General features: G+C 29.5%; 1 protein-coding gene across 3 annotated transcripts in view; it reads right to left on the bottom strand.

Annotated features, from left to right (window-relative positions):
* Positions 1–10,916, bottom strand: part of LOC125875232 (probable serine/threonine-protein kinase PBL9) — a 1,122,098-nt gene that overhangs the window by 849,241 nt on the left and 261,941 nt on the right. The window lies entirely within an intron of this gene.

The following is a 10,916-nucleotide window of genomic DNA, read 5'->3' as shown; positions in this document are numbered from 1 at the left end:
TAATAAAATTAAGTCAATTTCTGTTCAGTACATGTTACATATGTTATGTTACCAATTAGTATTCCAATATTTATCATAGCACTATCAAATATTACGGTTTGTTTCACTAAAAATTAATAAATAAATTGTGTTATTATATATATATATATATAAATTCACCATATTCACACTGGATTAGCTCAATGGGAAAATACATGATGAACAACAGATTATTTTTGAAACACTAAGAAACTTTCTATTTTTTCCGTGTGAAAACAATATTATTATTTTCTTTTTTCACTTAGCTACTAAACATTTCTCGGTGAAAAATTCAATGGAAAATAATTATTTTTTAGTAATGTCAACATAGAAACACTTTTTACAATTTTACCCTCTTAGTTCGTAAAATTCAACTCAAAAAATAAATAAATTATATAACTAAAGTTGGCCAAGAGAATTTTTCACTTTTTATGGAGTTGAACTTCAAAAATATATTTGGCCATAAATTTTGAAATTCAACTTCCAATTGAAGTTGAATTTCAAAAGTTTCAAAAAATTGAAAAACAACATATGGTTATTCATTTTTTTCACTTCAAATTACTTAAAAAAATCAAAACGACTTCAATATGTATTTCATGACCGAATACAAATGAATCAATTTTCAATATCATTTTTCACTTTAAAAACAAAAAAAAAATGCAACTTTCACAATAAAACATGATCAAACCCCCACATTATTAACATTTAACAATGTGGATCAGTTTAGGAGTTTGCTCGACGATGAAATTTTCATTTTTAAAGTGTTCCCAAGTTGTACATAAGTTAACATAACAACTTAAAAATCACGATTGGATCATTAAAAAGAACCCCAAAAAGAAATATTTTAGTAATGAAAATATTATACCATCTTTTCAAGATAAATACAGAATCTTGATCATCAATATCTATTTGTTATTTTTCTATAATTTATTGATTTTAAAATAGAACACATAGCCATCTCCTTCTCCTCTTCCTCGTGGACTCCATAAAGATGAATATTTAATATTTATATTGAATTATATGAATTTACTATAATCAATTATTAATTTATTATAATCTAGTAATAATAGTATACAGAAATGCATGTCTTAAATATTTATTGAATTTGTATAAATTTCCAATACATAATAGTTTACCTTATTTTATTTATTTGTAATACAAGGCAAAAGGCCAAAAATATTTATACTTATTTTGACCAATCCTTTTTTGCAATACGTAAAAGAAAAATATTTAAAAATATACCATCCAACATAACATTGCACCCACCTTACTATATTTTAAATTTACACCCTATAGTTAACTTATTATTTTTCTTCTTCTCTCTGGGCAACAACACTTATACCTTTCATATACAATATTTTATAATATTATACAGTTATTGTAATTAGAAAAAAATCAATATTATTTAAAGCGCATATGAGGTGTGTTTATAGAAGTAGAGCTATAGTCATTCTAGGTGTCCAACTGGACACCTTTCATCGGAAAATTACATTGTATATATATGTCTAATTTTTCATTTAAAGGATATATATTTAAAGTTGGACACCCTTGACAAAAATTATGCCTTTGGCACAGTGATAATGGGTGTCCAATTGAATCAAGACAAAAATGATGATATATACTAGGTTAGTATCATAAAGGACTCAACAATAAGAAATTATTTATGATACCTTTGGATATTACAGAGGATAGAATAACATTTTTTGAATAAATGAATTTGAACTCTATGATACTCTGCAGTATATGAAATACACTATGAGAGAGTTTAGGAGAGTGTATAAAAATAATGTTAAATAGGATGTATTAGTAATGTTGTATTAGTTATATTTGCATTAATTATATATAGATATTTTTTATGCATTGTTTGGTTCGGTGTGTTAAAACCTGCATGCACTGCATAAAATATTAATATACAAAATATCTTCCACAATTATGGTGAAAAAGATGTAAAAGGATTTTGAGGAGTAATTGAGTCTTTACCATGCTAATGCATGCATTAAATCTCTTGCATTATTAATACCAAGAAATTCATAGTATTTAATGCATGCATTAGCATGGTTAAATGAATCCATTATTGTAACTGCAACAATATACTTCTACTGCTACTCATTTATTAATTTTGGCATACGATATACTACAATAAATTATTTGCAAATTATTAATATAGCAAAATATAAAAAAAGTATACCATATTAGTTAGTATCTCTTTTATATTTATTTTGATAGAAGTAAAAGTTCAAAAGAAAAAAATAAAGGAGCCAAGAAGGTGTGTCGAATTAGATTATGAACAAAATAAGAAATAAAGAAAAACATAATTTGAAATAAAAATAAATGGAATTAGAAAATAAGAAAAAAATAAGATTTAAACAAAATTAGATTGTGCCTAAAAAATGGAAATAAAAGAATTATATTTTAAGGAAATTAGGAAAGGAAAGAAATAAAGAACGTGAGAAAAAAAAAAAAAGGAAATATCAAAAGAAAGGAGACTAAAAATATACTCCATCCATTCCATATTAAGTTAATTTTTGAGGCATTTTTTATTTTTCAAATTAACTTAATTGTTCAATTTTCAAGACTACTTTTAAAGTGTTCTTCCAATTTTACCCTTCATTAGTTAGTATTGGAATTAGTGATTAATTAGTATTTAGTTATATTAATCATAAATTTGACAATAATTAATAAGGGTAAAAATAAAAAATTAGGTTCAATTTATGTCTTAATCTACTTTTCTTAAAGAATGTGAAATACCTAAAAAATTAACTTAATATGGAATAGAGGGAGTATATGAGATTATATATGAGAAGGGTATGTATAATAGGGTTTGTGAATGGAATATCACATATACAGTGAACAACGACAGAAATAAAACAAATAAATATTAAAGAGGTTTTACGATTTGCAGTTGTTGAGAAGTTTACTCATGGGTGTAACCACCTGATCGGTCGTTATTCAAAAGGCACCTTATGCAAAATTTCAAAAAAATCTTGAAATACGGTTCCAAATTAAAAATTGGGATACACGACGAAATTATTTAACTTTGCATTGATCTGGAATGATGTCAACTTGTCATAGCGGGTAGCCTCTCGGTGTGGCGACGCCACTATAGTGCCTACATGACAGCTATAGCGGAGCTAACAGAATTTGATGTCTTTTATTTTTCCTACCACTTTCCATTGAGAAAATAGATGGCGGTTATTCCTAAAAAAATTCTAAGCTTGAGAATAATACAGGGGAGGGATTTCGGCACAAAAAAAAGAGGCTAAAATCTAATAATTTTCTATCAAGGTTCAACAAGATTCGTCACACGGAGTCAAAAGTCTATGTTCAAGCATTCTTCAGCAAGTGTTTAATGTTCAAGTAGGCAAGATTTTCTTAACTGGATAGCTAAACCTATCATTTCTTATAATATATATTTTAGACTGTCAGGAGATTTCATGCATAGGCCTACGAACATGAAGTTTGGATGATCAAATATATGGTTAGTTATGGTTTAGGCCGATGATGGATTGATTGGTTATGGTTGTATGCATGTTATGGTTGAGTGTTATCCTGGGAAAGATAGTCGTGATAATTGGATTATGCTTAGGAAAGATTTGGTGAGGAATCCTTCAGGTAGGGCATGATTGTTGTAATGATCCAATCAGTCATTACTCAAAGGCATCTCGTGTGGAATTTTAAAATTTTGAAAATATGATGCAATTATTTAAAAAAATTTAATTCAAGAAACACGGTGAATTTGGCCTTTTTTGAAATTGGCTAGGCTGATATCTGTTGTGTTAAGAAAAAATTGGTTTTCCAAATCGATTCATGCATTTTAAGAGAAAATTCAACTTTTAATTTCTTAAAAATAAAAATAAAGAAAACTTTAACTTTAAAGACTTTAACATAATTAAGCCTAAAAAATTTAGAGAAAAGATACGGAATTCTTATTTACACTTAAAGATAGTTTTTAAGGCAGTTGAAATGTCCGTCAACACACGGTTATTTGATGACTTGAAAAAGAAAACTTACTAACTTGAAAAGTATTTAAAAGAACTAAGATATTTAAAATCATTTGAAAGTAAATTAACTTGATCACTTGAAATGATTTTGAAAAGAAAGACTAAAATTTGTCAAAAATGACCAAGTAAAGAAAGGTAATTAAGCAAAATCATTCAAATCATTATAACAAAAATGGTTCATCTTTAAGAGATACAATTAAATTAATTTAAGCATTCAAAGTTAGAATTAATCAAAAAAAAAAATCAATCCAATAATTAATAGAGAGAGAGAAAAGAAGAAGAAGATGAATTTGGGCCTTTTGGACCCAAGCGCTACTGCCCAGAAACATTGGGCCAATTTTCAATGTATATCAACACCATATATAAGTGTATATCACCTATTTTTTTCTTGTGTATCTTATGTATAAGGATGTATATATCCCTTTTTTTGACTTCTGAAACCTGTATATTTGCTTCCCTTTCACTCGAACCAAGACAAGGTTGACCCGAAACAACTAAACGATATGCAAGGTTGGAGTTCAAATTGAACTCGGGTTGTTATCACATGTAAATAAAGAATAATATGGATTAAGATTTGCACATATAATAACTCAAAAACGCAAGAGAACAGTGCTGAAAAAATTCAAAGAATAAGATATTTGGACATAATTTGGGGCATCAAACATTTAATTATATCCTAAAGGAGTCAGAGCTTACTTCATAAACAGAAAGGAGAAAACTATTCAAAATCTTTACTGAGCTTTATTTGAAGGGGACATTTGGAGTTAGACAAAATAAATTAATAATATGCATAACTCACCTTAACATAGACATAGGGAGGCTTCATGGTGGAATTAATATCCAATCAACATTAAATATTAGGACCCGTTTGGCCATGCGATATGGTATCATGATATGATATCATAATATGGAATTATGAGATGAAATTGAAGTTTTGTTAATTTGGACATGCGATATGAAATTTTGATGTTGTATATTTTCTCATAAACATAAGAATCTCATAAGTTGTAAAACTATAAAAATAGCCTCAATTGTTTATTCAATCTTAACAAATAAACAAAAGTTTATAAAATCACATAATATATTATTACATTGCTATTTGTTCTCCACTTAAGTAGTTGTTTCATCTAACTTTAATTCATCAAACTTTAATTCAATAAAAGAAATTGAACTTTAATATTACTCAACAATCGGTTGGTGTGAGTTAAAGTGACTATATTTTTATGTCGGTGAGAATAATAAATTTTAAAAATTAATGATGTCATTATAAATTTATTTTTATATGAAATAAATTGTTAGTAGATATAAATGTGGGGTTGTTTTAATAAAATATAAACTTGTTGATCAATTTTTGTATTAAAAATATCTCAAATCATGATATGGTATTCCCATATCATGGATTTTGGAGAATATGGAATCACATCTCATGATATTGAATCATGAGATGGAATCAGCGTAAAATTGCATGTCCAAACGCTGATTCCATCTCACGATACCATATCGTGATATGGTATCGCATGGTCAAATGCCTACTAAGATTAATTATGTAAAGTAAATTTATAAACATAATTTAAATAATAAAACAATATATTTAATTTAAAAAATTATTATAGTCCCACAATCTTAATAACATATTATGATCTTGTCCAAAAATATAGAAAAAAAAAGCTCCTCTTCTTACGTAAGATGTATCATTTATTTATGTCATGATCTCGACCGTCATAAATGACATCAACATTAAATCACCTAGTGAGAAAAGCAAAGACTATCCCAAAATTAACCTAACATCATTAAATAAAACGAAGTTTATTATATAAACTAAGGAAAACAATTTAGTCACCAAAGAATCGAGTCTCCATAAACTCAACTAAATAATCTGAAAACATTTAATGCGAAATAACCCCTAAAAAGTGAAAGTCACCGTACCAGAACTCTAAACAATCAAACATGGGATGCAACCCAAACTAAACATAAACTAAAGTCTATAAATCTGTGTTCGAATAAATGAACAAGAAGATGAAGAAAAATCCATGGAAACTTGAAAGATGCAGCTCACCCTTGAATTTGAAGTTAAGTGTCTCTCAACTCAAATCTTGGATCAGTTGCTAGAAGATGGCATATACTTAACAAGGAAAAGAACAAGTGCAGTATCAGTACACAAATCACAGTGTACTGATAGAATCACACGACCATTCCAAAATGAATTTAAGCAGCTCACTACTATACAGTAACATAAAACAATGCATATAATAACAATCATAAAATTACATAGACTCTCAATCACATGCTATGACACAATAATACCCAGATGCATTGAGGGTAGTAGGTTTAAACATTTTCACTATGAACTTGATTTCTTCCTTTAAAGCCCCCATAAAGCTGGAAAGAAAGTGTGCTTCAGTTAAAGTTGGATTCGTGATGATCATTTGTGCTTTCAAGTATTCAAACCTCCCTAGAAATTTGTCCACCGTACAAGTTTGGCTCAATTTATTGAACTCCTCCACTGAATCTTCTAGTGATTCTTCCCTAAATATGTTGTAAATTTCCTCTTTAAACTAAATTCATCCAAGTACCCTAACACTTAATACCAACGAATGATACCAATTCTCAGCAAACTTATTCAGATAAAGAGCATCAACTTCTACTTTCTGATTATCAAGGGTTCTATAGAGGTTGAAATACCTCTCACACTTACGGATCCACACCTTAGGGTCATGACCCATGAAATATGGTAACTCCCACTTAGGAGGAACAAGCACAACTTGAAGCCTAGTTTGCCTATAGTCTTCATGAATGTGTAACAATCCACCACCCGACTATTGCTCAACTGAAACTCTGTTAGGATCCCTTTCCAACACAAGACAATCAAATATTAGTTCAAGTGTACCTTGGATCCCAGTTTGGGTGTTGCGAACATCCTGCTGATTATTCAATAAATTAGTTAACTATTCATCATGACGAGCAAGTTTCTCATCTAACTGCTTCATACGAGTACCTTCAACCATTTTCAAGATCACATGTCATATGATTGAAGGTTCTGATACCAATTGTCAAGGTCTGCCTTGTTTAATCCCAAATAAATAGAAAATAATCAACACAATTTATTTTTGGGACAAGTTTCTAGATTTTCATTTAACTGAATTGAAAGCTATTACTTCTAGTAATGAAAATAGAAAATGACAGAAACTAATAAGTATTTCATTGATGTATGGGTAACCTGATAGAAAAAAAAAAGGGAATTAGAGGAGGAAGGAGAAGAAACAGAAGGAGGTGAGAAGAGAATCTAGACAAGAGAGAATTTAGAAGAGCTGAGAAAAATATCATTTTTCACATAAACCCGCTCTCCCATGTCAGGGTGGTTATTACAGTGTTAACTGCTTTAGTGTCGTGGTTGAATCCTTGCCCTTGCTATTCATTAAACTGATTTCAATCTCAGCCACTCAATTTAAAAGAAACGTAATTAACCTCCCTTACTTACTCGTCTTCGACTCTCTACAGCTATTGGACTTCTTAGATCATAACAAAGGTCTTCATGGTCAAGCTCGTTGTCTCAGTTCCTGCTACGAAGAAGTTAATCCTCTTTTCTTCTCTTGTACTTTATTTCAGTAGTATGTGTTAATAATATTCTTATTCGTGGTTTTTGTTTGCGTTTTGTTATCTGATGTGACTTAGCATTTGTACGTTGTACATCATTTCTTTTTTCTTCACTGTTTGAAACAAAAATACTTCATTATTTAATTCTCTTGCTTAAATGTTGTCCCGAGTTCATTGTTTCTTTAGTTAAAGTTTGCTACTTTTCTATAAATAGGCATGAAGGTATATGTCTCATTTTAAATTCTTCCATTGATTTATTTGAAATACTTGCTTTGTCTAAGTAGGCGATTGGCCATGCGATACCATATCACGATATGGAATCGTGAGATGGAATCAGCGTTTGGACATGCGATTTCATGCTGATTCCATCTCATGATTCCATATCATGAAATGAAATCTCATATTCTCAAACAATCATGATATGAGAATTCCATATCATGATTAGGGATTTTTAAATATAAAAATTGATCCATAAGTTTATATTTTGTTCAAACAACCCCACATTTATATTTACTAACCATTTATTTCATCATTTATAATCACATCATTACTTTTTAAAATTTATTATTCTCACCAACATAAAATTTATTATTACTTTAAATTTGATGAATATAAATGATAAAGTAGGAATTGATTTGGTGAATATAAATAAGAATGGAGGGAGTAATTCTTTTTTGGTTTTTCATAATTAAAAAAACCTTCTCTTTCGGCTACATATGAAAATGTTTAAAGCAATTTAATATGAAAAAGGATAAAAATGGTGATGTATGTTTGATAATCACTACTTCCAATATGTTTGATTTTAGTACGAAATTAATGCACTAAAAATGTGTAATTGCACACAAGTGAAACAATACATGTACCATTATGATATTGACACATGAGTGAAAATTGTCATAGCTTGTGCAGTGTTACATGATTATTTGCAAGAATTCCAAAGGAGTGATGAAATATTTATAGTCTATGAGCATGAAAATATAGCTGCGGATGATATTGACCAACAAATTACTCAAAGTATCAATGTTGGTTCGTCTTCTCAGTCATATGATCGAGAAATGCAAGTTCAACGTGAGGAGATTGTTCGTACTATGTAGGGGAATATATTAAAAACTTCGACACTACAATTCATGTTCAATTTTTTTTTATTGAATTAAAGTTAGACCAATTAAAGTTAGATGAAATAATTACTTAAGTAGAGAACAAATAGTTTTGTAATAATTTATTATTATGCAATTTTATAATTTTTATTTATTTGGTAAGAGTTAATAAACAATTGAGGCTATTTTAATAGTTTTACAACTTATAGGATTCTTATGTTTATGAGAAAATATACAACACAAAAATTTCATATCGCATGTCTAAACAAAACTTCAATTTCATCCCATGATTTAATATTATGATATCATATCATGATTTTATATCGCATGATCAAACAGGCTCTTAGTCATTTAATTCAACCTATAACATGTGTAAGTCACTAAGAACATCTCCAATCCAACACCAAAGTTTACACCTGTAACGACCTGATTTTCGTCATTAGGGAAAAGTCAATGGAGAAAGAATTGGGGTAAGAAAACTTGTGGTAGTAACTTGGAATTTTCTAACCTAGTCCAGATTTGAACGAAATCGGAGTCAGTAAAGTCTAGGAAAATATGGCAACAACTGGTGATTTAATTATGATTTTGATTAGATGAATAGATAGCTAAGGCGTTAAGGAACCCGTATGACTTTACAGAATTAAATTCGGGCTGGTAGAACTCCCAAAAATAATCTTAGCGTGAACAGGTGATTTTTGAATGTCAAGGGTTGAAGGTGTGTTGTGAAATACGGGCTTCGAATTCAAATTCCAGTATTTTGTCTCCGTGCATGGCACCGTAGTGGGATGGCTACCGCTGTAACGGGATGGGTCCTGCCGTAGCAGGACAGACGCGACTTAAGTCGGACATAAAACCCTAAAAATGTTTTATTATGCACTTTTCGACTTTGAGAGCTACGGAACGACCCCAAGGGTTTTCTTGACAGTTTTCCACCATTCTTGAGGCTAAATGTAAGGTTTTCACACCCCGAATCTGTTTTTCAATCGGTAGAACTTAGTTTCTTGGGTGATTATTATTTGGGAAGGGTTTTGGAACTGTTTCACTACTAAAAAACTGCTAAAAAACGACGGAAGAAAAAGCGACGGACAGCGTCGCTCCAAAAAAGTGACGGACTAAGAGATGCCGTCCGTCGCTTTTTAATTAAAATAATAATTTTTAAAATTATTTTACAAAAAGCGACGGACTGCATCTCTTAGTCCGTCGCTTTTTATTAAAAATAATTATTTACAAATTAAACAATAACCACGCTGTCCGTCGTTTAAATTTATTTTATTTTATTAATTATTTTTTTTAAAAAGCGACGGACGGCATCTCTTAGTCCGTCGCTCTTTGGTCAAAATATCTAGTTAAACATTTTTAAAAAGCGACGGACAGCGTCTCTTAGTCCGTCGCTTTTTAATTAATTTTTTTTTTTTAATTTTTGTTAAAAGCGACGGACGGCATCGCTTAATCCGTCGCTTTTTTTCCGGGTATTTTTGCTAATTAATTATTTTATATAGATAGTGACGGAGTCCGTCGGTTTTTATTAAAAATAATTATTTATTATTTTAAAAAAAGTCGCGCCGTCTGTCGCTTTTTATTAATTTTAATTGTTTAATTATTTTTTCAATTAGCGACGGACAACATCTTTATGTCCGTCACTTCTTGGTCAAAATATCTGGCCAAATATTTTAAGAAAGCGACGGACAATGTCTCTTAGTCTGTCGCTTTTTGGTCAAAATGTTGGCCAAACATTTTTTTAAAAAAAGCGACGGACATAGAGACGTTGTCCGTCGCTTTTTTAAAAATATATGCACTAGCAGACGCAATTTTCTCCATTTCTCCATATAAAAATAACAAAATTGAGAAATATTTTGATTTAATTTTATTTAAATCGTCTTCCGGATAATGGTTTTGTGTAAAATAAAAAACAAAAAAAAATTATAATACCGACTTTCAGATGTCGGAAAAATTAAATAGTATGTAATAAATTAATATTTTCAATTAACTTTAAATAAATCGTTCTCCGAATGACGGTTTTATATAAGTTAAAAAATAATTTAGTATAAAATACCAACCTCCCAATGTCAATATTATTTAATTAACATGATTAATTTTTATTTATCTTAAAATTTAATGTGATACCGACCTCATGAGGTCGGTATTTTTTATTATATCTAATTACTTTTAATAAAAGTGACATCCGGAGGTCGGTATGTTTAAAATA

The sequence above is a fragment of the Solanum stenotomum genome, chromosome 8 (assembly GCF_019186545.1).
Source record: "Solanum stenotomum isolate F172 chromosome 8, ASM1918654v1, whole genome shotgun sequence".
Lineage (NCBI taxonomy): Eukaryota > Viridiplantae > Streptophyta > Magnoliopsida > Solanales > Solanaceae > Solanum > Solanum stenotomum.
Note: the sequence above shows the minus strand (reverse complement) of the source record. Positions and strands in the feature narration are given on the sequence as shown.